The sequence below is a fragment of the Lipotes vexillifer genome, unplaced genomic scaffold (genome assembly GCF_000442215.2).
Source record: "Lipotes vexillifer unplaced genomic scaffold, Lipotes_vexillifer_v1.1 scaffold395, whole genome shotgun sequence".
NCBI lineage: Eukaryota > Metazoa > Chordata > Mammalia > Artiodactyla > Lipotidae > Lipotes > Lipotes vexillifer.
Genome location: NW_006797390.1, coordinates 7,858,476 through 7,885,802, shown reverse-complemented (window position 1 = coordinate 7,885,802; position 27,327 = coordinate 7,858,476). Strand labels below are relative to the sequence as shown.

At 40.4% G+C, this 27,327-nt stretch overlaps 1 protein-coding gene and 1 pseudogene across 4 annotated transcripts in view; both read right to left on the bottom strand.

The window, feature by feature from the left end:
- The window catches only part of ERC1 (ELKS/RAB6-interacting/CAST family member 1), a 393,512-nt gene that overhangs the window by 93,221 nt on the left and 272,964 nt on the right, over positions 1 to 27,327 (bottom strand). The gene's annotated exons all lie outside the window — the stretch shown is intronic.
- Positions 23,961 to 27,327, bottom strand: part of LOC103090111 (40S ribosomal protein S18-like) — a 38,016-nt pseudogene continuing 34,649 nt past the window's right edge.

Genomic DNA, 27,327 nt, shown 5'->3' with positions numbered 1-27,327 from the left:
AAAAAAAAAAAAAGTTCCAGAACAGTAAAGCAAGGTCTTAGAAAGACTGACTTAGAGGCAAAGAGGAGAGAAGGTCAGGAGGCTCCTGCTAGAGATGTATCATGAGCAGAATTCTTACATTACAAAAAAAATTTTTAAAGAAGTAAGAATAGAATGCTGCTGTCTGACTCTGGATTCCCGAGTCACAGGAGGACTGAGATAAATCGCTATACTATTCAAAGAATACGAAACACACAATCAGTATTGGATATATGTTGTGATGCTGGAAAGAAACTTTCAAACGTCACCAAACGTACACTATCTGAGGGCATTTGATCCAGCAGCGCGAACTGGGGTCCTGCCTCATGTGACCCTCTCACAGCAAGGGGCCAGCCCTGTTCCACCTCCTGAAACAGGGGAAACAGACACACTGGCAGGAGAATGGGTAGAGAAGTTATCCGGGTATGGACGAACTTCTATACTTCAGAAGTCCTTGAAAAGAATCAAAATTAACATAAAGGCAGAAATTGCTGGTAGTTACAGCTCAGTAAAGGAGGCTGACTGAACAAAATTTTGTGCAGAAAAGCTGTATTCAGTTTTTCTCCTCACTTTTTCTGAAGAATGAGCATTTTGATATATCCAACCCACCACAAGTTATGACAAGTTTGGAAAACAGTTTTACTGTGATATGGATACTTCTGCTATAAAGCTTCTGCCTGCTTCTCAGACAGGCAAAAACTTGATGACTGTATTCCATGTGTTAGGAAAAAAAAAACAAGAGCCTATATCTTTTCCATTTGTTTAAATAGAAAAATTGTAATCTAGTCCACAGAGAGATAGAAAGCAGATCAGTGGCTGCCCGGGGACGGGGATGCAGAATAACTAGAAAGGCCCACGAGAGCTTTTGGAAGTGGATTTATAGCTCGACTATGGTGGCAATTACAAGTGTATACAGTTGTCCAAGCTCACCATACTGTGCACATGGGCACCATAAATACGGCACAAACTACATTCCATGATTAAATCGGCTTGCCCCAAAGTAAATGTCCTCGATTCCAGCTCCCTTGGGACTACTGAAAGTTTAATATTACCAGTATATAAAGATGATTCTTCTTATCCTACGTTTCCTTAAAATATAGGAAACATCCAGTTGCTTCCCTCATAAAATATACCTGTACTTACACTTCAAATGAAAGATAAGTTCTTCAAAGAATTCATTTTAGGAAGTTATATAAAAACATTTATTCAATAATGCTGCCAAATTTATCTTTAAAACTGACTTCAGGGCTTCCCTGGTGGCACAGTGGTTGAGAGTCCGCCTGCCGATGCAGGGGACGCGGGTTCGTGCCCCAGTCCGGGAGGATCCCACATGCCACGGAGCGGCTGGGCCTGTGAGCCATGGCCGCTGAGCCTGCGCGTCCGGAGCCTGTGCTCCGCAACGGGAGAGGCCACAACAGTGAGAGGTCCGCGTACCGCAAAAAAAAAACAAAAAACTGACTTCAAAATCTATTACATTATTTATGTATTTGGAATTATGACAAACATCCTTTTTATTAAACTGAATTTAAGTTCTGACATCAAGTCTGGACACTGAAGTTAGACAACCAGTTAAGATGATATGTTTTTAGGACCACAGTGAGGATAAGAATATATTTATTTTCAGGGGCACCTCGTTAACCAGCTCTGGAAGCAACTGCCAAGAAAAGGATTACAAACATATTTTTAGCAATGACAGCACCAAGGGAATAAGTGTAAAACTGTCTAGGTGACTATTTTGAGACCAGTCGGATCCTCAGTTCCTACATTCGTTATTTAAAAAAAAATACTTACCACTTCATAGACAAACCTTATCTTCATGATAGATCAGGACAACACAATCTCCTCTAAACAATATTGTATCTAGAGATCCCCTTCTGCTGAGTATGACTTCCAGACTCTTGTTTTTGATACTCTAAGTTCCTTTACTTTTGAATTATACTTCATCAAAGTAGCTTGTTCCTTTTGTAGCTCAGTGTGCCCTCCCCTCCCCACTCCTGCTTCTGGGGTGCCATGCGTCAGTGAGCCGCCGTGGATTACGTGAATGCGGGTAAAACCACAGGAATGGTGGAGAAACAAGAAAGGATGACTTTGAACCCATGATAACTTTATAGAGCAGAATTAATATACCAGTTTGGACTTTGACAAGAAAGAGACATACATTTGTATACAGTCTGCTCTGTTATTTTTGTCGGAGCAGGTTAAACATATGTCCTAACTAGTTTTAATTAAATGTTTTAAATCCACTTAGCATTTTGTATACAAGAGGGAAAAATCTATGAAAAGTCTACAAATAGTAAAATGACAATATAACTGGAATCTAAAAATTAGAAGAGAAATTGAGATAGGAATTAACCGCAGAATACATTCTTTAAAAAAAAAAAAAGCTAGAAGAGAAAGGCATACCTTGTTAAGATAATGTCTGCTCATTTAATATGTCATTTTACTTACTGATTAGAATAAGATCCACTAAAAATTTAGAGGATCCAAAGTCAGTTGGAAAATATTGGCACACAGTACGTTTCTTTAAAACAAATCTAGAACTATAAAATTAGTCAACTATCAAATTGTATGTAAAATGTATCTCTACATTCTCCATGATAGAGGATTCGATTGATGATGTATCTTTCGTGATACCCAAAGACGTGGAGACCAACAGTACCTTCAATATGTTAAGCAGGAATTACAAGTTATGGTGAAACATTACACCAGGAAGGAAAACAGTACCATTCAGATGAGTGTCTCAGGCTTTGTTCTCTATACAGTCACAGCTCACTAGTGATTTGTCTCTATCTCTGGTTCAGTGTAGAAGTGATTACTGAATTCTACCTAATGTCCACCTGTTTCAAGAGAGAACTCGTAAAAAGGAAGAACATGTTTTATTTGATCTAAAATGATTTATTGTTCATACCATAATTACTGATGCTCGTCTTAGAAGGAAAAAAGCCTCCCTTGACTTACTTTCCCCTAAAGCTGCTATGCCTTCTGGTCAAAAATTTTGGGACTCCAATACAGTACTGGAGTCCTGATTTCAAGATGGCAGAACAAAGACCTAGCAGCTCCCATTTCCTCTGGAAGATCACCCCCAAACACCAGAACAGCAAAAACCAGAAACAAACCCTATCTTTGAAGATACAAGATTTATGTTATGCTGAAGTGTAATATATAAAGAGAAAATGGACATGGAAATTTTTAGCACAAGAAAGTCAACCCAAAGTGCCTACAGAGGGAAGGAGTTATGAGAGGGAAGTAGATTTACCTGCAGAACCAAGAAGAGCTCAAGAACGCTAAGTCCACCACTGTGGAAAGGTGTGTAACTCAAAGAAGTATAGCAGACTTGCTTTACAAGCAGTGATTCTCAAACATAACAGATTACAAATGGAAGGCTGTTCTCTACTCCTGACCTACCGAATCTGAATTTCAGGGGACAGCCAAGCCACCTATACTTTTTTTTTTTTTTTGCGGTACGCGGGCCTCTCACTGTTGTGGCCTCTCCCGTTGCGGAGCACAGGCTCCGGACGCGCAGGCTCAGTGGCCATGGCTCACGGGCCCAGCCGCTCCGCGGCATGTGGGATCCTCCCGGACTGGGGCACGAACCCGTGTCCCCTGCATCGGCAGGCGGACTCTCAACCACTGCGCCATCAGGGAATCCCCACCTATACTTTTAAGAAGCTTTGCAGGTACTTTTGGAACCCACTACTTTACAGAAACATTTGATCGACTGATTGATTTTTTAATAAATTTATTTATTTATTTATTTATTTTTGGCTGCGTTGGGTCTTGTTGCCACACATGGGCTTTCTCTAGTTGCGGCGAGCGGGGGCTACTCTTCGTTGCGGTGTGTGGGCTTCTTATTGCGGTGGCTTCTCCTGTTGCTGAGCAAGGGCTCTAGACGCACAGGCTCTAGAGTGCAGGCTCAGTAGTTGTGGCGCACGGGCTCAGTAGTTGTGGCATGCAGGCTCTGGAGTGCAGGCTCAGTAGTTGTGGCGCACGCGCTTAGTTGCTCTGCGGCATGTGGGATCTTCCCAGACCAGGGCTCAAACCTGTGTCCCCCTGCATTGGCAGGCGGATTCTTAACCACTGAGCTGCCAGGGAAATCCGAAACAACTGATTTAAAAGACCAACAGTAAGGTGTTAGGTTTCCCTGATTCCCCACACCCTTGCCAAGACTGGGTTTTTAATATTTGTATTTACTTTTCCAAATTCACTAAGTACATACAAAATCTTCCAGTTCCACTGTAAAATGATCAGCTTTTCAAACTCTTAAATTCTGATGACACTGCAGATACTCATGAGACTGACCATCACTGAACTTAGAGATATCACGCAGAGATGACTCATGTGCTGTGGTTCTACCCAACAGATTGTCTGAAAGGCGAGCATTTCATGATGTATTTATAGGCAAATTTCCTCCTATCTTCATGGCAAGGGCCATCACAAGATAGACAGGTGAAGGTAGGATCTTCTGCTTTCTAAATTCTGCCTTTAAAAATAGCTGGCAAGCCAAGGGAGTTTTTGTTGGGGATTTACTCAAATCCTACCAAAATCCCTAGTGAATTATGTCTTAAACCTAATGATTTGTGTTGGAAATCCGGGGGGTAAAAATCACTTAGCATGAGCCTCAAGAGATGGAAGTTAAGTAGTGGGTTCACAGTAACATCTGGGGATGATGTGTACAGAAAGATTTATATGGCCTTTTCTTTCATTTTGTCTTTACTATTTCATAATAGTATGTCATTTATGCCTCATGTTTGATAGTATAATATGAACAAAACACTTCAGAATATGAACTTCCCTTATAAAGATACAGTCCCTTCAAAACAATGGTCTGCTGGTTACTGTTATAGTCACACTTCGGGCCGTATCATTTACTGTGTCTTCTTTTCTCAGTAAGTTTCTGTTTCCAAAGGAAAATAAAGTCTTCTTACATTGTTTCTCAGAACTCAAACACCGGAATCCCTCCATTTATTTAGATGTCTGTTTTAAGAATCATTGAATGCTTTAAGCAATTAATCTCTGCACTTTGTCACTGTCCCACTGTTTACTTAACCTTTTCCAGTTGTAGATAGATAACATGTCCATACCAGCTGTCCACATGGTGCTACCATGGGGGCTGTCTGCCTTGCCTTTAGCTTGCACTGCATTCCGAGTCCGTTTGCAATGACATCTGCTAGAAGAATGCCAGTGTATCATGGCACTCATTCTCCACCTTCTAGCACAATGAAGAGCTCAGTGTGCCTTGATTTCACAAAATAGCCAACATTATACAGAACATCTAATGTCTGGACTTGTGGTACACTGCCTGAAATAAAAAGTAGGAACAGTTCCAATGAGTAAATATCTCAGATATTCTGCAAGCTGTCTATGAAGTCCTATGAGAGCTGTAGGGATACATATGCATGACTGCTGGGGTGCTGGGAGGGGCCTGAAGATGCTGGGCTGCTGAGATGCTGAAGGTCACCAAGGTACTTGCTGGACAAAACAGCTGAAAGCAAACTCTGCAATGTATTAATCATTCAACAATTCCATCATTCACCTCCTATCAGTTTGTTGGCAAAAATTATAAGAACAACTCCTCTCCTACACAGGTTTCCAACGAAACATCTGGTGGGGAAATTCTATAGGAATACACAAGTGACTATGCTTGCATTCGGTAGATGAATTGTTACTATTGTCGGCTGGGATCCCGTGTTCTCTGCATCCTCCCTTAGGTTCCAGCTGCTTGTCAAGTGATAGACATAAATTAGAAAGCAGGGCCTCTACACCTGTTTTTCCATTTTACATATAAGGGGCACATGGTGATGGTAGGCATACAAGGAGGGGAGATGTAGAATCTTCTGATAAAAGTGTTTTTTTTTTAATTTTGAAGTTTTTCTGCATTAGCAATCGTATTATTTTTAATAGGGAAAATATGTTCAAAAATAGTAAAGCAATAACCATCGCTTTACTTCTCAAAGATATAGGAAAAGGACAACTGAAAATATTATTTCAAAATAAGTTTTAGAATTTACGGTATGATTAATGATTCAACATTAATTAAACTTTTTAAAGTTTAAAAACTAAAAAAGTTTTTAAACTTTAAAATTTTTGCTTATTTTAACAAGAGTAGTAAAGATTTTAAAACTATGGAAAATGATAACTATTACTGCTCGTATTTTGTTATGGCCTCTGGATCTCTTCCTCCTCAACTGAGTATTTTCTCTCTTACAGCACCTCTGTTTGCCTTATGTTATAGCAACAAATACACTTTTCCACTTCTGAAAGCTGATCAGTGACATGAAATTTACCACATCCACTTCAACTCAGCCAATCTTTGAACCAGGTGTAGTGAGTGCCTAACTGGTACCTTCCTCACAGGGGTAATTCCATTTTACTAGTCACTCTGTGACTAGTTAGCTCAGCTGATCAGAGAAAGAGTAATAAAGACAAGATACTTTCTCTTATTTCCAGTCTGTTCCACAACCAAAATTTTTACCTCTAGCACACATTTCTCAAAAGTGTATTCCACAGAAGTAAGGCAAGAGATATTAACAAATGTCCCGTGAAAAAAGATTTCCATAGTCAAATAAACAGGAGAAACACTGGACCTAACAGGACACTGGCGCAGACCTTATAAGAGCTTTTTATGATGTTAAGTTACATATCTTTAATAGGAGGCCATGTTTTAAAGCAGGGTTCCCCCAATTACTGCCCACAGGCCAAGTCTGTCCACCACTTGTTTATGCACAGTCCATGAGCAAAGAATGGCTTTTACATTTTCATATGGTTGAAAATTTAAGGAAAAGAATATTTTTGTGATATAATATAAAATAATATTTGTGAAAATGATGTGAAATTCAAGTTTCAGTGTCTATAAATAAAATTTTAATGGAACGCAAACATACTCATTTGTTTATGTATTTTCTACGGCTGCTTCAGCACTACAACAGGAAATCTGGGTGGTTTGACAGAGTCCAAATGGCCCTTAAAATCCAATATATTTAGAAAAGTTTTGCCAATCCTATTACAGACCATTTCCAAACTTACTTGAATGGAACCCTACTTCCTTCCTTCCTTCCATGTCTCAAGTAACACCTTGAGACGTAGTATTCCAAGAAAACAAGTTTGGAAAGTGGTGATTTAAGGATAAGCCAATGGTTCCCCAAGAGAATAAATAAAGGGTCTTAATGAACTGGGTAAAAGCTTACCATGATCAACACTGCCATGATTACTACACAGCTAGATGCTTTGCTAAGCACTTTACGTGGATTAAGTAATAAATCCTTACAACTACCCTATGAACTTGAGAGAGGAGACATCTAGTAGGCAGTTGTACTGATGGGCCTGAGTTAAAGATGGGTGTGGAAATGGTCAGCATAGAAGGTAGCTGAAATAATACACGGGTCCACCAAGATCAGGAGGGGCACAAGGCACTGGTGGAAGGAAAGCCTGTAAAGAACTGAGGGCAAAAGTCTTAGTAGAAAACAAGGTGTGAGTGAGTGGTATCTTGGAAGCCAGAGAAAGTTTCAAGAAATAAGAAGTGATCAAACACTTTAAAGTGTTTATGGACAAGTCAAGACAAAGAATGCAAAATCTCCTTTGGATTTAGCTTTTAGAATGTTACTGGTTAGTTTGGAAAGCAGTTTCAGTGCTGGGAGCAGAAGCCACATTGAACAGGGTTGAGGAGTAAACAGCAGGAAAGAAGTGGAAAGAGACCATAAATTAGCCTTTCAAGATCACAGAGAGCAAAACTAGAATCACAGACTCTTAGAACAGCAAAAGACCTTACAGACCATCAAATCCATCCACGAAAATAATTGCTTGATTTTGTTCCACTACATTCCTGTCAAATAACCCTCCAGCTTACGCTTAGACACATTTAAAGACATGGAATTCTAGCTATCCCAAAGTGGCCTACACTAGCTTTGATAACCCTGCTCTTAGAAATGACTTCATAAAATCAATCCTGAAAGCTTCTCTTCTAAATTCCTTAATTCTATCCCTTTAGGCCACATTTAAGAAATTTAATCATTCTTCCATGTAACTGTCTTTTTAATATTTAGAAATGCTATTCTTTCTCCTTAGTGCTAAACAATTGCTTGCCAAAAGTTTGTCCAAGGTGCTGTGGCCTAATTTTGCTCTTCCTTAAGCCCAAGTACACTGAACACAAGTCTTACAGAGCCAAGTGATCTGTATGACCTGGCATTTGATGGGCTATTGGCTGATGAATTTCTAAGATAAGCAAATATGTCTAGATATTTTATTTAAAGCAATCTGTAAGCTGTATCACGTGTAAAGTCTACTCCTTAAACCTCAGTTAAGCAAAGAGCTGATAAATGTTGGACCTCTTGCCTCGATTATCTTGGAGAACAAAGTAAGACTTATAACTGGAGAAAACCATTCGAAAAGATACATGCACCCCCCCCCCACTTTGTTCATGGCAGCACTATTTACAATAGCCAAGACATGGAAGCAACCTAAATGTCCCTCAACAGATAAATACAGAAGATGTGCTGTATATATATACACACACACACGCACACACAATGTGTGTATGTATATATATACATACATACACGTGCACATGCATGCGCGCACACACACGCCATGGAATATTACTCAGCCATAAAAAAGAATGAAACAATGTCATCTGCAGCAACATGGATGGACCTAGAGATTATCATACTAAGTGAAATAAGTCAGAAAAAGAAAGACAAATACTATATGATATCATTTATATGTGGAATCTAAAAAAATGATACAAATGAACCTACTTACAAAGTAGAAACAGACTCACAGACTCCGAAAACAAACTCATGGTTACCAAAAGGGAAAGGTTGGGGGGAGGGATAATTTAGGAGTTTGGGATTAATATATACACACTACTATATATAAAATAGGTAATCAACAAGGACCTACGGTACAGGAAACTCTACTCAATATTCTGTAATAACTTATATTACCTATATTCCTGTTATTACCTATATTCTGTAATAACCTAATATTGGGAAAAGAATCTGAAAAAGAATACATATATGCATATGTATGTATAACTGAATCACTTTACTGTACACCTGAAACTAACACAACATTGTAAATCAACTATACTCCAATATAAAATAAAAATTAAATTAGAAAAAGAAATTAGTATAAAGAGTACAAAAAAATGTGGATTTTCAATGGCTCTTTCATGATCAGACTGGTATTAGGAAACTTTATAGGGATTAAAATACAACATTACTGGGGAATGTTCCTGCTTGAGTCATATGAGGCAAAATGAAATGACCTCCTGTGAATTGTATCAAAGTTGACAAAGGACCTTATTATCTTTTACTGATTGGCTAAGAGTTCAGATATCTTCTCTATGTTAGTTTCTACGGCAATCTCTGCAGAGCAGGAATCCTTAATGTACCATATCTCTGCAACTACCCTAGGAAGTTAAGAAAATTAAAAGACTTTTGCGAAGAAAAAACAACAACATAACATTATATCTTAGTTTATGAAGTTCATTATTTGATTTGCCCAAATACACCTCTGGGTGAGATGACTCATTGCTTCTCATACCCTAGAATTTTATCACAATGAGAACTAGGAGATCGGGTTGAGTACACATGCTTAGATGGCATACAAGACAACATTTTAAAAAGAAAAAAGATATTTCAAACAAAGTAGTCCTGTTCTAGAGTAAATACGCATTGTCTTACACAGGAGATCACGAATATAAGATTTATTTGTACATACTTTGAAAGAAACCAAAAGAGAGAGCAACAGAAAGTAAAAGTAAAACTCCCCAGATAATCTCTACTATGTGTATTATTTTAATTTTCACAAAGTTCTGTGACTACTCTGTGCATGTCCCATCATACTCGAGGGTAACTGCTTTAAGAGCCTAAGACCAGAGGTGCAGGGAATGAGAGATTATTTGAGGATCTAATGACAGATCTCAATTTGATGTTTTCTGGATCAAGATTATGAATTCGCAGAACATTCTAGCCACAAAAATTCACCATTCTATGTAAAAGATAATTATACAAATTCACAAACTACACATGATAACATTCAAACCATTTGCAGTTTGGCTCCCAACCAATTTTCCCAGCCTGATGCTTGAATATTTGGAAAATGCTTATGTTCCCCAAATATATGCTTCCCTTTCTTAGTGCCTTTTAAATTCTTTTCACTTAAAATGCAGTCTTCTAATCCCTCTTGCCTCTGCTGGTTCAGGTCAGTTCAGCACACATTTACTAAACGTCTTCTATGTAACGCGGTCACACTAAGCATTGAGCCAAGATAAGAACTCAACCCTAAGGTGTTATCCTGAGAAACCGTCTAGGTGAGTGGAGTGGGGAGGCGTGATGCAGTCTTGGGTGGATGGAGTCCGGTGACCCCTAAGAGCCCCGGGAAGCAAGGAGGTGGGTGAAGCCTTAGGCCTTCGGAAGCTCCAGGGAGAGCAGGGGATTTCCATATATTGTGTTGGATGGAAAGGAGGCCGAATGGATCTTTGGGCCTTTTGAGGCAGTATACACTAAGTAGTGATTTATTTATCAACTGTTTAACCATATGAGAAAAGGAACTGGTTGCTTTCTTCTAAAAAGTTATTTGTAAATGACACTTGTAAAACTGGAAAATAAACCCTTTCCAATTTGACTGGTTAATCACATACATCTAGAAATTATTTCCCCCTGCATTTCATTAATAATGTCTCTGCATTAAAATAAGAGAATCTTAAATTCTTTAAGCATATAAATCTTTATATTCTGGATACTTCTGTTGAGAAGCATGTACCGTTATTTTATTTAAAAAAAAACATGTTTAAAAATTTCAAATATCAAGAGACTGAGAAGTCCAGTCACAGACTGGGAGAAAATATTTGTAAAAGACACATCTGATAAAGGACTGTTATCCAACATATGCAAACAGTTCTTAAGACTCAACAATGAGAACCTGATTAAAAAATGGGCAGAACTCCCGGGCACATCGCCAAAGATGATGTACCCATGAAAGATGCTCCGTATCATCAGGGATATGCAAACTGAAATGATGAGACACCACTACACACCTATTAAAATGGCCAAAATCTGAACACTAACAACACCAATGCTGGTGAGGATATGGAGAAACAGGGACTCTCGTTCACTGCTGGTGGAAACGCAAAAACATACAGCCACTTTGGAAGACAGTTTGGCAGTTTTGTACTCACAAAACTAACCCTACTCTGACCACATGATCCAGCAAACACACTGCTTTGTATTTACCCAAGTGAACTAAAAACTATCTCACACAGAAACCTGGACAAGGGATGTTTACAGCAGCCTTATTCATAATTGCAAAAGCTTAGAAAATCCTTCAGTGGGTGAGTGGATAAACTGTGGCACATCCAGACAATAAAATAGTATTTGGTGCTAAAAAGAAATGAGCTATAAAGCCATGAAAAAAGACATGAAAGGAACTTAAATTCATATTACTAAGTGAAAGAGGCCATTTGACAAGGCTACATACTATACAATTCCAACTATATGACATTTTGGGAAAGGCAAAATTATGGAGACTGTGAAAAGATTAGTGGTTGCCAGGGGTTGGGGGGAGGGAGGGATAAGGAGATAATAAGGAGAGCACAGAGGACTCCTGGGGCAGCAAAAATACTCTGTATGATACTACAATGGTGAGTATGTGTCACCGTACATCTGTCAAAACCCACAGAACATGCAAAGCTATGAGCGAACCCTAATGTAAACTATGGACTTTGGGTGACAGTGATGCACCAATGTAGGGTCACTGATTATGATAAATGTGCCCGCAGTTGTCATTGGGGAAGACTGTGCGTGTACAGGGATGGGAGGAATGGGAACTCTCTGTCCTTCTGCCCAATTTTGCTGTGAACCTAAAAAATAAAGTTTATTAATTAAAAAAAAAAAAAAGTCCAATAACTAAAGCCAGAGTTAGTTAAAAGTCTCTGTCGAGAGGATGAAAAGATAAGGTATAGACTGGGAGAAAATATTTGCAAACCACATATCTGACAAAAGACTACTATTCAGAAAAAAAAAAACCCAAAAAAAAAAAAAAAAAAAAAAAAAAAAAAAAAAAAAAAAAAAAAAAAAATCTCATCAGAAAATGGGAAGAAGGCTGAAAAGCATATAGAGGGCAAATAAGCACATGAAAAAGATATTCAACATCATTTTCCTTTAGGGAAATGCAAATTAAAACCACAGTGAGAGGGCTTCCCTGGTGGTGCAGTGGTTAAGAATCCACCTGCCGGGCTTCCCTGGTGGCGCAGTGCTTGAGAGTCCGCCTGCCGATGCAGGAGACGCGGGTTCGTGCCCCGTTTCGGGAAGATCCCACATGCCGCGGAGCGGCTGGGCCCGTGAGCCATGGCCACTGAGCCTGCGCGTCCGGAGCCTGTGCTCCGCAAATGGGAGAGGCCACAACAGTGAGAGGCCCGCATAACGCAAGGAAAAAAAAAAAAAAAGAATCCACCTGCCAATGCAGGGGACACGGGTTTGAGCCCCGGTCCGGGAAGATCCCACATGCCCCGGAGCAGCTAAGCCCGTGCGCCACAGCTACTGACCCTGCGCTCTAGAGCCCGCCAGCCACAACTACGGAAGCCCGTGTGCCTAGAGCCCGTGCTCCGCAACAAGAGAAGCCACGACAATGAGAAGCCCGCGCACCACAACAAAGAGTAGCCCCCGCGCACCGCGACGAGAGAAAGCCCGCGCACAGCTATGAAGACCCCACGCAGCCAAATATAAAAACAAATAAATTTATATATAAAAAAACAAAACACAATGAGATATTACTATACAACTATCAAACCTGCTAAAATAAGAATAGAGACAACGGCAAATGCTGGTGAAGATGGAGAAAAACAGGATCATTTGTACAGTGCTGCTGAGAACATAATATGGCACTGCCAGTCTGGAAAACTGTTTGGCAATTTCCTAAAATATTAAACGTGCAACTACGTATGATCCAGCAACTGTATACCTGGGCATTTATTCCAGAAAAGTGAAAACTTGAGTTCACACAAAAACCTGTACACAGATACTTACAGCAGGTTTATTCACGATGGCCAAAACTGGAAACAACCCAGGAAAATTAAACAAACTGTATTACATCCACACTATGCAGTATCACTCCATATTAAAAAGGAAGGAACTGCTGTAGACACAACAATCTCGATGAATCTCCAGATAATTATGCAGAGTGAAAAAAAATCTGAGAAGATCACATACGGTATGGTTCCATTTAGATAACATTCCTGAAATGACAGAATTATGGAAATAGAAAACAGATCAGCGTCTGCCAAGAGATGAGGAGGGGGCAGGGATGAGAGGGAAGTAGGTGTGGTTATAAAAGGGAATCTCCCTGGTGTATCTTGATGACATCAGCGTCTGTGGTTGTGATACTGTGCACAAAATCACATCGTGGTTTTGCAAGACGTTACCATTGGGGAAACTACCTTAAGAGTGCAGGGGATCTCTCTGTATTATTTCTTACAAATACATGTGAATCTACAATAACCTCAAAATAAACAGTTTAACGAAAACAAGACTATTTCATTCAGGTTAAAATGAAGAAATGTCATGCTGTCCGTACTTGGCTACCCATATAAATCCTAAGTGCAATTCTAACAGATTCTCTTTATTAGAGCTGGGGAATCAAATGAAGGTCAAAAAGCTAGGCAGAACTCTAAGCTTATTGCAACACTGGCACTCATACATTTAGGTACAAAATAGGATGACTGATTGTGGCTTAGTAGTCCAGTGAAGAATTTTCCAAACAAAAATTTCTTGAAAAGCCTATGAGCGACAATCTAAAATATTCAAGTCAGTTCTACTTTATAGAAGTAAATTCAAGAGAAAATATTAGAGACAACTACATTTCAGAGCTATTTTTTAGGTCTGTAAGCAACAAATCAAAGATCGGGTAGACGGAAACAGCACACAAAAAGCCCGAGGACACATTCTGAGAAGGATGCTGAACTTAACCAGTTCTGGACTGTACATCCCTATGAAACAGGAAGAGATCTCCTGGACATGACACGAGCTGCAGCTGGCTCTGCCCTATCTCACTTCATGGATTTATGGCACTTCCCCAGTCAAATACCCATCCCAGAAACCATGTGTGGCTTACACGACTGTCATTCCTACTATGGTATGGCATAAATAAATCATGGGGTTGGGTCAGTACAGCCAGCCTGGAAAGTGACTCAAGGAGTCAGCAGTACCGTCCCTAGGGCTATGTGCTTTATCACAGTAAACCTCGGAACAAGATACGACTTCCGGACTCGGACTCGAGAAGCAGCCTTTAAATCAGGACACCTGGGCAGCCCTGGAATCACTTAAAAAACACAATAGGTCTCAGTCCACCTCAGTTCCTCGGTGCTGGCCTGCACTCGCCCCAGGCCAGTTGCTTTTAACACTATTCAAAATGAATCCTTTCTGAGTGAATTATTATGGTGACAGAACTATTGAACAAACCTAAATGCATCCCATCCTCTGATCTCCTTTTCTTTGTCCTCCGTTTTTCCCTGACTTTATTTACCCATTCAAGAAAATAACATTCCCCAAGTCAAATTTCCCTCTTGAGACTTTTCCCAGACTTTAAAACTCATAAACCAAGAAGCACACCTTTCGGTGCTTAAAATAAAAAAGCAAGGGACCGTGAGCCTGGTTCCCCCTACATAAGGCAATAAAGAGCACGAGCTGGAGTAATGTTGGGGACAGACCTGCCAGGGCGTCCGTCGGCTGGGCTTGGAGACCTGCACTGCCATCAGCGCGACCTGTGCAGACAGTATAGATACTCCAAACCAGGACTGGCAATAGGGCCAACCTCTCGTCAAGGAGAACAGGAAATACAACCAGCTGTAAAGGTTATGTGTTGGTTGAAAAGGGCTTTTGACATTAAGCTCTAAGTATAATCACCAAGCTATCTTTTATGTTCTCAACTGTTTGAATAAAATGCTTAACGCCACTAAGACAAACAAAAACCACATTCCTAGTTATCAAAAAGAACTACTTTTGAGCCAAGATGCCAAACAGTTTTTAGCTAGACAAAAAAACTACTAATCCGAATCAATCTCACTTTACCGATTTACTGAAGCCTCCAAGCCAAAGGCCAGTCACGTACTAATATTAATTTATGCTTCCCCTTGTAGAAACCCTGTATCATGACCATAGAGCTGACTCCAATGCCCCGATCCTTTGGGGGTACACTGAGACAAATTTACTTTAATTCAGTAAAGACCTACTTGATTGTATATATTTGGGAACGACAGGTACAAAACATTAAGAGACAGGCTGAGTGAAAACATGGAGTCTGGCTCATGAGCCCCACCACACCGTCCCCCGTCACGGAGATGACTGGACTGTACACAAGCCTCAGGTGTTCAAACCCTTAGCATGAAACTGGAGGCCCAGGGGAGCCACAATGATTAATTGCAAATGTATCAAGGCTCAAGGCTTTCCAGTGAATCAAAAAGAGAGAAAAGAAATGACATTTTGATGGCAATGTGATTGCTCATATCTCAAGGGACAAGGTCTTCATAAGTCCTGATAGGAAGTCTTGTCACGTTATATTACATAATATTATACATTTTTTTCCCTTAAGATGATTCTTCATCATTGACCACACAGTCCAACAAGTTTCCTAAAAAGAACTCAGTAATGGAAGTTCTTTAATTAATGAATACTAAAACTTCTGGAAACAAGAGACACAGACATTTCCTTCTTAATGACCTCTGGCTGTGTCCTGCTAAAGAAGACATCCAAACCTGGAAGAGGCAGGGGCAGGTCATCTGCCCTGGTCATGGAGTGTTCCTCACTAGGAAGAGCCACACGCCTTTGCAGCCCGCCAGGCAGCGTAAAACACACTGCGAAATAAATCACACTCTAGAGGATCAACCAACTGGAGAGATACATGAGAAACTGGCATTTTAAAAAGTAACGTTCACTTCTAGATAAGCCTTTAATTCTTAACCTGGAAGCAAAAAGGATGATTTTTGTGGCCTGTGTGAAAATTGATACCAATCACAAAATTCATTTAGTAGTTTGTAGGAAATAATGTCTTAAGGACCATCAAAATATCAGTAGATAGGTTTAAGTTGTATATAATTTCTCTACATAGCAATTACTACATTATCTCAACTTCCCTCTTCAAAGCAATTAATTTTTATTTGGGTGCATTTTAAACTGACTAGTAAGTTAAGCACACTTTGAAAAAGGAAAAAAGTTCCTGGCATTAAAATGTATCTTAGTATTTTGATGACATATTTCAAGAAAATACACTTGAAAACTGCAAACGGTAAGTCTTGACAAAGATGAATAACTGTTTGCCTCATTTCTATTACTATTTAAACACTGCGCTACAAAATACGGTCGTCAATCGATCCTAGCCCCAAGTCTAACCACCCCCCAAAAACAAAAAAACCTCAAGATTAAATAAACACATGGCACAACACAGTTTCCCAGACACTACAGTAACTAGGTATAGTACAGTTAACCGATCCAGGACCCATGTGGACACCAAATCCAGAGATGCTCGAGTCCCGCACATAAAATGGTGCACTGCAGTCGGCCCCCCCACCTCTCGGCTCCGCATCTCAGGATTCAACCAATAGCACCTGAGCTGCTTCCGCCCTTTGGCTACTGTGAACTGTGCTGCTGTGAACATATGTGTACAAGTATCTGTTTGACTGTTTGTTTTCAATTCTTTGGGGCATATACCTAGGAGTGGAAACGCTGTGCCACTTGTATTTGTAAATACAGTTGTACAGGAGCACAGCCACATTTATTTATTAACATGCTGGCTACGGTTGCTTTTACACCTCAATGGAGAGCGAGCAGTTGTGAAAGAGACCACGTGTCCTACAAAGCCTAACGCGTATTCTATCTGGACCTTTACAGAAAAACGTTTGCTGACTCTTGTTATAGTGCATTACAGTAAGATGCAGAAGGGGTAGAGAAGCAGCTGATTTTGCCTTATAAAGTTAGGAGGCCTCTGTGTGTGTGTGTGTGTGTGTGTGTGTGTGTGTGTGTGTGTGTGTGTGTGTGTGTGTGTGTGTGTGTTCTGAAGGGGGCAGTGGGAAGGGGAACGTTAGGTCCTAACAATACTACCTTGGAAAAAATCATTCATATTCTGTTTTGACGCTGAGGTGAGGGTCATCATGCTAACCCACTACATTAAAGCATCTGCTGAGTGATTTTCAAAGGAGGCTTCAGAGCAAGACTGAGCTTTACATTTTATCATTACAGGTTAACTACAGTTCCTCATTTTCTCCACACTGTATTCTCCCTTGGCTTTTGAGAAGTCACACTTAACTGGTTTACTATCTAACTCATATCATTTCTTCCCCTCCCCCACATGGTAAGTTCCCTACTGTTCCAGCTTGGGCCCCCCTTTCATTTTATACTCACTGCTCATTCCTTTTGTTTGAGCTCCAAACCTACAGATACCCAACTGTCTACTGGACAGTTCTAACAATGTCCTGTATCTCAGTGGATCACATCTACATCCACCTGTGTCTCACTCCGACCGACGCCTGTCATCCTGAGCTCTTCTATCTCCTAACCCACCACGTCCAACCAATAACCGACATGTCATGCCTCTTCTGTCTTTTGAATTCAATTTCTCAAAAATCTCTTAAACCTCATAAGCACTGCTTTATGTCAGGATCTCAACAACTCTAGATTCCTACAGTGTTTCCATGACTTAAATCTTGCCCCCTACACCTCATTCTCCACAGCAGAGTCACATATCTGAAATGCAAATATGAACATCACTTACATGTTCAAAACATTCAGTAGCTGTTCACTGCTCCCAGGATGGAGCAGCCAGCCTCCAGAACAACCCCGAATGATTCCGCAGCCAGGCATTCACACCCTTCTGCAGCCTTTTCTGCGTAACACCAGTGCTCATCTGGGACCAACAGAAGATGACAGAGGTGATGCTTATCTCTTCCACGATGACGTTATAAAAGAGACCGTGTACCCTCTCACTCCTGGACCACTTGCTCTGTGAGCTGCCCCACAGAGAGGCAACGAGGTCTCCTGCAAACAGCTGGTGAGGGAGTGAGGACTCTTCTCAACAAGCATGTGGGGCAGCCACAATGAAGCTTCAGAGGACCTCGGCCCAAGATGGCCCCTCGGCTGCACCTTCACGAGAGGCTGGGGCCAGAAGCACACAACTAAGTGGTTCCCGAATGCCTGACCATCAGGAACTGAGATAATAATTGTTTTAAGCCACTAAGTTTGGGATAATTTGTTGACTAATACACAGGATAAAGGCCAAATTCCTTGGAATGGTACAGAAGGCCCTTGGTGAGCTTTAATGACGCCTCTTTTGCTCCCATCATGCATTATAATTTATGCTCCAATATTACGGCAGTACTTGTAATTCTCCGTGTCTTGTCAACTGCTTCCCAGCGTTTACAATCCTCCTCTGATACCACAACCACCTAGAAGCTGTCCCTGATCATCGACTCCCATCTCCCTTTACGCCTTACATAACTGGAGCACTGCCAGAACCCTGTGCTACCTTCACACACAGCACCCCCAGGGCCAGTGCACAGCACAGCTGGCGATGTGATCAGTATGTGAACGGTACAGTGTGTCCACACACACAGTAGCTTTATGTATATGCTCCCATTTTTGAACTTGATCATGCTTTAGTATATTTGCTTATATATCTTTCCTTAGCACCAAAAATAGGTATTCAATAAGCCCTTGTTGAATGAACAGACTTGTGTTAAATTTTCAGTATAATCGTATTACAACAAACACTTAAAATATACAACTTTAAAGAACAAGAATTGTGCAGAACTAGCAATTAAAATGTTCATTTCCTATTTTTAATTCTAACTCGCGACACAAACTTTTCATCCACAGAAAAGGAACAGACTATAGAGGTGTAGTGAATGTATCCTAGGCAACCCATACCCAAAACAGAAAGATTTTTTGTTGTTAATAGAAGAAAACATGTAAATTTGAGGTCCCTTTTCACATCATGCAACACATGGAAAGTGATAATATTTGTACAGAAAACTGATGTGAAAGGCTGAGGCTGCTCTGGGCCCAGCGCTGACGCCTGTCTGTGACACTGCAGGGGAATGCAGCTTCCTGGGTCACATCCACAGTATTCTCTCAGATCGCCTTTAAAACTAAATACGGCAAATTTGCCTAGAGGTGGCAGATTTCAGGATCCAACTCCCCACCCAGTACTTAGGAAAAATAATCAAAACACTGCAAAAGCCACAGGAACCAAACAAGACAAAGGTCACAATCTTAACTTTAGCTACGGGTAAGGAAATGAAACAAAACCTCTGGTGGGGACTGACGAGTCCTGGGCTGTATTCTAAGTCCAAAAGCAATCCAAGGTCAGAAGTGAGGGGAAAAAATCGTGAGCATTCCCAGTAATAACCTCAAATTTGGAGGAAAAAAGATTGAAAGGGTAAACTGACAGTTCAAGAAATGAAAGTCAGGAGGAACACTTATCCCTAGAAGTCTCAGTACAGGCAAGAGAAACTACCAGGATATGCCGTTTTCTAGGAAACACTAAAGAATTTAGCAAAGGGTCTGAACCCTACTCGCTTCTACCAAGATGAACATAGGACATTTATCAAAATTTCAGAAGGAAAAAACAGAGACCAGGTCTTCCGACAAAGACTTTGCATGGCCCCAGATGAGGCAATGTCCCTTCTCCCCATACCCTCAGACCAAAAGCAGACTGAAGTCAACTCCCAGCCCCTCACACTTACTCTCAGAGGAGGAAGCTATGAGGTTTCAGATAAGGTGGGGGTAGGAAAGATACTAGGGAACAGCTGCCCACTCTACATTAGAAGACACAGATCCAGGAATTCCATAACCAACTAAATCTTCAAGTATAATGGCAAAATAAATATTATCCAGCACGCAAAAACAAAAAAATGAAAAGAAGAATTCAATATCCATAAGTCTTTGCTTAAAAAAACAATTAAAGATAAAATTCAATAAACAAAACAAAACAAAACAAATCAAAGAATTCAGGAAAAGTAAAGAGGAGATTCAGAAAAGGGCAGGTGGCAAAGCATGGAATTTAGATGTGGAACCTACAATGAGTTAATTTGGAAATTATAGTTAAAAAATCAAATGTAAATATTGTAAACCTTGGCGAAGCTGAAATTATCAATAAAGCATATCTTTAAATACTGGTGAGAAGTGAAAACTTCATTTTTTAGAGCATGATTAAATGCTGCTGAAAAACATGACCTAATCTTTTAGTCTTTTCCTATCCTTGGAAAGATGTCTTAGGAATTCTTCTGCTGAACAGTAAAGAAATACTCAGTTGAAACTCCATTTGATCATTCTGTTACAGTCAGGTAAAATGAAATTCAATTTTTATTCAAAATGGCATGTTTCTATTAAAAAAATCCCATTAATTTCCCCCCTATTTTTCCTTCTGTATATGTGCTTTAGAAATATGACAGGAATCAATACTTACTACAAATGATTACTTCCCAAACAGTTGGTTTTGGGGTTATTTTTTTTCTTTCTTATTTCTACTTTTGCTATTGCTTAAATTAAAAAAAAATAAGTAAATACATAATTAAAAACCTGACTTGAGGCACAGTGTGACACAAGAAAAAGCATGTGTTTGGACTTCAACTCTGCCTTATACTTGCTGTGTGATTTGAGACAAGTAATTTCTTGAATCTCATTTCCTATCCATAAAATGGTAATACAAATGCCTAAATTTCCCAGAGTAGCTGTTAAGATTTTGACAATTTAAAATACGACACCTCTATTATAGCTGTGAATCTGGCACGAGGAAGGAACCTAACAAATTTTAGTTTTCCTAGAGAGCTCAGGTTGCAAAAACAGAAGTAGAAAGAAGAAACCCACTTATACTCTTGGTCTTATATTTCTCTCCAATTATATCTTTTAACCTTTAGTCAACAGTCAAATGGATATGAGTTGTTTTTTTTTCCTAATCTATTTGTTATTTTTATTTATTTATTTTTGGCTGTGTTTGGCCTTGGTTGCAGTGTGTGGGCTTCTCACTGCAGTGGCTTCTCTCATTGTGGAGCACGGGCTCTAGGCGTGTGGGCTTCAGTAGTTGTGGCACGTGGGCTCAGTAGGTGTGGCTCACAGGCTCTAGAGCACAGGCTCAGTAGTTGTGGCGCACGGGCTTAGTTGCTCCGTGGCATGTGGGATCTTCCCAGACCAGGGATCAAACCCGTGTCCCCTGCATTGGCAGGAGGATTCTCAACCACTGCACCACCAGGGAAGCCCTGGATATGACTTTTATATCCCAAGATTAGTGTGCTTAAGGGCTGTTAGTTTTGTTACAACATGATGATGAAAATGTACCAGAAGGAGTTTTCAATATAAACGTCCATGTGGTTCCCGAGTCTTTCCTTTCCTCCTCTTGAGAAATCAGTCTCTTCTGGACTCAATGCAAAGAGAATATCACATTTAAAGTGCATTAAAAATATCTTTTCCTCCACTGAGATTCTGACAGAATCTACCGAATTCCGAGAGCAGAGGTCATGATTAGCAAAGAAAAACAAGCACCACAAAACCGATCAAGTTACCTTAAAAAAAAAAAAAAAAAAAAAAGCTCCTCCCCAAAAGGGACAATCCCCCTCCTCTTCAGGCCCATAAAACGATTTTAACATAGTTAGATGTTTTATTTATAGATAAAGATAAAAATGTTTTAACACATGAAGTCCGTAATTTAAAAGAGAAGCCTCTCACCACAGCTCATTTCAGCACATCAGCACATAGCTCGGAAGCACTAGGACAGGGAGGCCCAGCACTAAACGGGAACCAGGACTGTGCGGAAGGAAAGGAAAGCAGCTGAGACCCAAGACAGAAGGGAGAAAGCCAAGAAGATTCATGACACACATGGTCAGAGGGGTAGAAAGGGTAGTTAAGTGATTGAAGGATGAGTTAGTAACAGCTACATAACTTCCTTTAAAAATGGATCCATATCAATCCCAACATAACTAAACTCCAAAGTGACAACACAATCTTCTTCAAGGAAGAACAGACACACAGTTTTTATAGTAGATACAGTTTTCCTGACGTAGCTTTTAAATTAAAAGTAGCATGGGGACTTCCCTGGTGGCGCAGTGGTTAAGAATCTGCCTGCCAATGCTAGGGACACGGGTTCGAGCCCTGGTCTGGGAAGATCCCACGCGCAGTGGAGCAACTAATCCCGTGCGCCACAACTACTGAGCCTGCGCACTAGAGCCCATGAGCCACAACTACTGAGCCCGTGCACTGAGAGCCCGTGCTCCACAACAAGAGAAGCCACTGCAATGAGAAGCCCATGCACTGCAACGAAGAGTAGCCCCCGCTCGCCGCAATTAGAGAAAGCCCGCGTGCAGCAATGAAGACCCAACGCAGCCATAAATAAGTAAGTTAGTAAGTAAGTAAGTAGGTAGGTAGATAATAAAAAAATAAAAGTAGCATGATGACTGAATGGAATGTTTTCATGCCAAAATAATGAGAAGCAGAGTTCCCAAACTGTAAATTACAAAGATTAATACCAAAACTGCTATCATTTGAATGTGCCATGAAATATTTTAAAATCAATGATACAGGTTAACTAGTTGCAACAAATGGTACTCTCCTTCGCGTGCTGGAGTCTATAATGGGAAAAAACGGTCCTTTGCTTCGGAAGCTTGCCTGCACAGGGCTCTGCTGGTCTCGTGGTGCCGACGCAAGAAATACCAGAAGAGCTGCAACACCTGCTTTAAGCCCAGGAACTCCCACACCTGTCTGTACAAACAGGGACGTTTCTGAATAAACACTTCAAAGCTGCCGAGTGCCAGGACTGGTCAGTTCAGGGGCTGTCAGGAGTTGTGGACAGCATGAGTGACAGGCAAAAAGATCACCTAGGTATTTATCTCGTTAATCTTCGAGTGAGCTTAATTCTTAAATTTAGAGAGTATTCCTGTCTGGACTCATCCAATGGATTCCTTACTGGTCTTCTGCTCCGGTCTCTCCCCATTCCAATCCATCCTTAATGGAACCAGCACGATTTGCCTGAAATATGGATCGGACTGTGTCACTTACCTGTTCCCTATGTCTACAGAATAAAAATTTTAATTAGTGGCATAGCATACAAGGCCCTTCCAGCATCTTCCTTCAGAATTTGCCTCAAATATTCTTTGCTCCAGCAATACTAAATTTCTGATGGTTCCTCAAATACACCTTAGTATTTCATACCTCTAAGACTTTTCATTTTCTACTTTATTTGGTCTATTAATACTTTCAAAGCTCTCTTCTCTTATTCCTCCTAAGAGACAGCTAGGGAGTCTGTGACGCCTGCCTTAACCATCCCAGGTAGACTTGGGTCCCTCGCTTGCTTCAAGCTCCCGCTGAACCCAGCTCATATGTCTTTTATATCTCTCAGCACAATATATTATGATTTCCTGCCTTCCATGCCTTCCATACATGAATTCCCAAGACAGACCAGTAACTGGCACAAACTGTTTATCTCTCTATGAAATACAAGAAGAAATTCTGATAAATATTTTTCCAAAGTTCAAACAAAGATTTGAATATCCACTCAGTGATTCAGAAACAAACCTGTCCACAGAATTACCTTAAGTATGCCAGGCTGATCTTGGAGCCTCAAATTAATCCTGACACATGCTACAACATGGATGAAACCTGAGTTCATCATGCTATGTGATAAAAGCCAGTCAAAAAAAGACATACTGTATGATTCCACTTAGAAGACTTATCTAAATTAGTCCAATTCATAGAAACATAAAGTAGAATGGTGGTGACCAGGGGCTGGAGCAAGGGGGAAAGGACGAGCTCTTTAATGCAAGATGCAATGTTCTGCAGATTGGTTTTACAACAATGTGAATATACATAACACTATGGAACTGCATTTAAAAATGATTAAGATGGTAAACTTTAGGTTATGTGTTTTCTTTAACTGTATAAACTATTTATCAACAGACAACGCCCACAAATTTATTTCTTCTTGGGCACACCGGCAGTACGGCCATGGCGGCCCGTGGTCTTGGTGTGCTGGCCTGGACACCAAGTCCCCAGAAGTGGCACAGCCTCTGTGGGTCCAAGTCTTCTCTGGTCGCGCCAGGTCTTCCCGGAGCTTGTTGTCCAGACCCTTGGCCAGGACCTGGCTGTGTTTTCCATCCTTCAGGTCCTCTGTCTGTCTCAGAACCAGTCTGGGGTCCTGTACTGGCGTGGATTCTGCATGATGGTGACCACACGTTGCACCTCATCCTCAGTGGGCTGTCCTGGTCAGCCCATGTCTGCTTTCCTCAATACCACGAGGGCGGATCTCTGCCCCACACCCTTAATTGCAGCGATGGCAAAGGCAATCTTCCATTGCCCACCGATGTGGGTGCTGAGTGCTCGCGAATGTGGTGGACCTTCTCAGGGATCGCTAGGGAAATGGTGGCGGCTTCAGCGGTGGCGTGCGAGCCTCCAGTGAAACAGATGTTTTTTTTGTTTTGTTTTATTTTGTTTTGTTTTGCGGTATGCGGGGCTCTCACTGTTGTGGCCTCTCCCGTTGCGGAGCACAGGCTCAGCGGCCATGGCTCATGGGTCTAGCCGCTCCGCGGCATGTGTGATCTTCCCGGACCGGGGCACGAACCCGTGTCCCCTGCCTCGGCAGGCGGACTCTCAACCACTGCACCACCAGGGAAGCCCTGTTTTTTTTTATTTCAATAAAAAAATTTGAATTAGGGACTACCCTGGTGGTCCAGTGGTTAAGAATCCACCTTCCACTGCAGGGGACGCGGGTTTGATCCCTGGTCGGGGAACTAAGATCCCACGTGCTGCGGGGCAACTAAGCCTGCATGCTGCAGCTACAGAGCTCACAGGCTCTGGAGCCCGTGCGCCACAACTACTGAGCCCACGCACTCTGGAGCCTGTGCACCACAACTAGAGAAGCCCTCACACTGCAACAAAAGATCCTGCATGCTGCAACGAAGGTACCGCGTGCCACAACTAAGACCCGATGCAGCCAAATAAATAAATAAATAAATATTTAAAATTTGAATTAAAGAAAGGCAACTGCAAGTTAAAAAATATAACTACAATGCCTAGGAAAGCCTATTCTAGAGCAATGCCTAAACACATGGTAGACACACAACAGTTTTCATGACTGAATATGTTAAGTAACTAAATTTCTCTAGTAGATGATATGCATTTCTGGGATATAGTTTATATCTCTGGGAATCCTCATTTAATCCCCCAATTCTGTCACGTATTTCCTATAGTGTAGAATCAATGGAATTTCATGGGAAAATAGAAATGTTAATATCCAATGTTTTAAGTCAGTATTTATTTGTTTCTCTGGAAGAACAGCAAAAACAGAGGTGGAATGAAGTGGCAATATACCACTTAGAGTTAAAATAACAGGAACTGGAAAACAAAAGGAGACCAGAAAAATAGCTTGTGGTATATCATTCAGTGGAATATTATATTTAAAATAATGATATACATCATTAACTGATTTAGAAAGATTTTCATATTTATTGCTAGGTGGTAAAAATCTTTATATGGAGATACAAACAGAATGAAGAACAGTCATACAACAAATAATTAGTTAGCTCTAGGGTAGGATTACAAGTGATTTTAATTTCCCTCTTTAAATGTTTATGAAATAACTGGATTTAAACATATTAGCATGTACTCTTTTATAACAAGAAAAAAATAAAACCATTCCACTCTGATTCAAATCCAGTGTTTCCTTGTTGATTTTCTGTCTAGAAGACTCATCCGCTGTTTACAGTGGGGTGCTGAAGTGCCTGCTTTTACTGTATTCTCTACTGCTGCCTTCAGATCTGTTTGTACTTGCTTAACATTTTCAGGTGTTCCAATGTTGGGAACATATAAAATTATGACTATTCTGTCTTCTTGATGAACTGACCCCTTAATCATTACATAATGATCTTTTTGTCTCTAGTTACCGTTTTTGGCTTAAAGTCCATTTTGTCTAGTGTAACTACACCTGCTCTCGTTTTGTTTCTACTTTCAGGGAATATCTTTCTCCATTCTTTCACTTTGAGCCTATGTGTTTCTTTAACACCAAAGTGAGTCTCTCGTAGGCAGCATATGGTTGGGTCTTGTTATTTTATCCATACAGCTAATCTATGTGTTTTGATAAGAGAATTCAACCCGTTTACATTTAGAGCAATTATTGTAGGTAAGCACTACCTTATTCATAGTTTTCTGGCTGTTTTCTAGTTCCCTTGTTTCTTTCTTCCTCTCTTACTGCCTTTCTTTGTGAAATGGTGATTTTCCACAGTGCTATGCTTTGGATTCCCTTCTCTTTATCCTTTGTGAATCTACTGTAGGTTTCTGCTTTGCGGTTACCATGAGGCTGAAATAAAACATTTCATAGCTCTAATAGTCTATTTCAAGGTAGTAACAACTTAGATCATACATAAAAACTCTACCCCTTTACCCACTCCCTTTTATGGTTTTGAAGTCACATTTTCTCTCTTTTAATACTGTGTATCAATTAACAAATTACAACAGTTACAGTTATTTTTAATACTCTTATCCTTTAACTCCAGAATTTTATTTTGTTTTTGTTTTTTTTTTTTTTTTTTTTTTATCCAAAAAATCATCATCAAGGAGCTTAACTGCCTGTCTTTTCTTCTAGGAGCTTTATAGTTTCAGGTCTTACTTTCAAGTCTTTAATCAATTTTGAGTTAATTTTTGTGTTGGCTTCTATGTTGGCTGCATAAATATTAATTGATGTTATATATTCTTGATGAATTGGCCCCTTTATCATTATATAATGAGCTTCTTTGTTGTTATAGTCTTTGGCTTAAAGTTCGTTTTTTCTAAACCTGTGTCCCCTGCATCGGCAGGCGGACTCTCAACCACTGCGCCACCAGGGAAGCCCTAACTCCAGAATTTTAAAACTCTTGTTTCATATCAGAGTTAAAACGCCACTATATTACAGTATTAGAATATTCTGAATTTGATTATATACTTCCCTTTACCAGTGTGCTGTATATTTTCATGTCTTCAAGTCACTAATTAGCGACCTTTCACTTCACCTTGAAAAACTCCTTTCAGCATTTCTGATAAGGCAGGTCCAGTGATGATGAGCTCCCTCAGCTTTTGTTTGTCCGGGAAAATCTTAATCTCTCCTTCAGTTTCTCAAGGACAGCTGTGCCAGGTAAAGTATTCTTGGTTGGCAGTTTTTTTCTTTCAGTGGCTTGAATGTATCAGCCCACTCTCCCCTGGGGGTAAGGTTTCTGCTGATAAAGCAACTGACAGCCTTATAGGGATTCCCTTGTAAGTTATTGAAGCTTTTTTCTCTCCTGCTTTTTTTTTTTTTTTTTTTTTTTTTTTT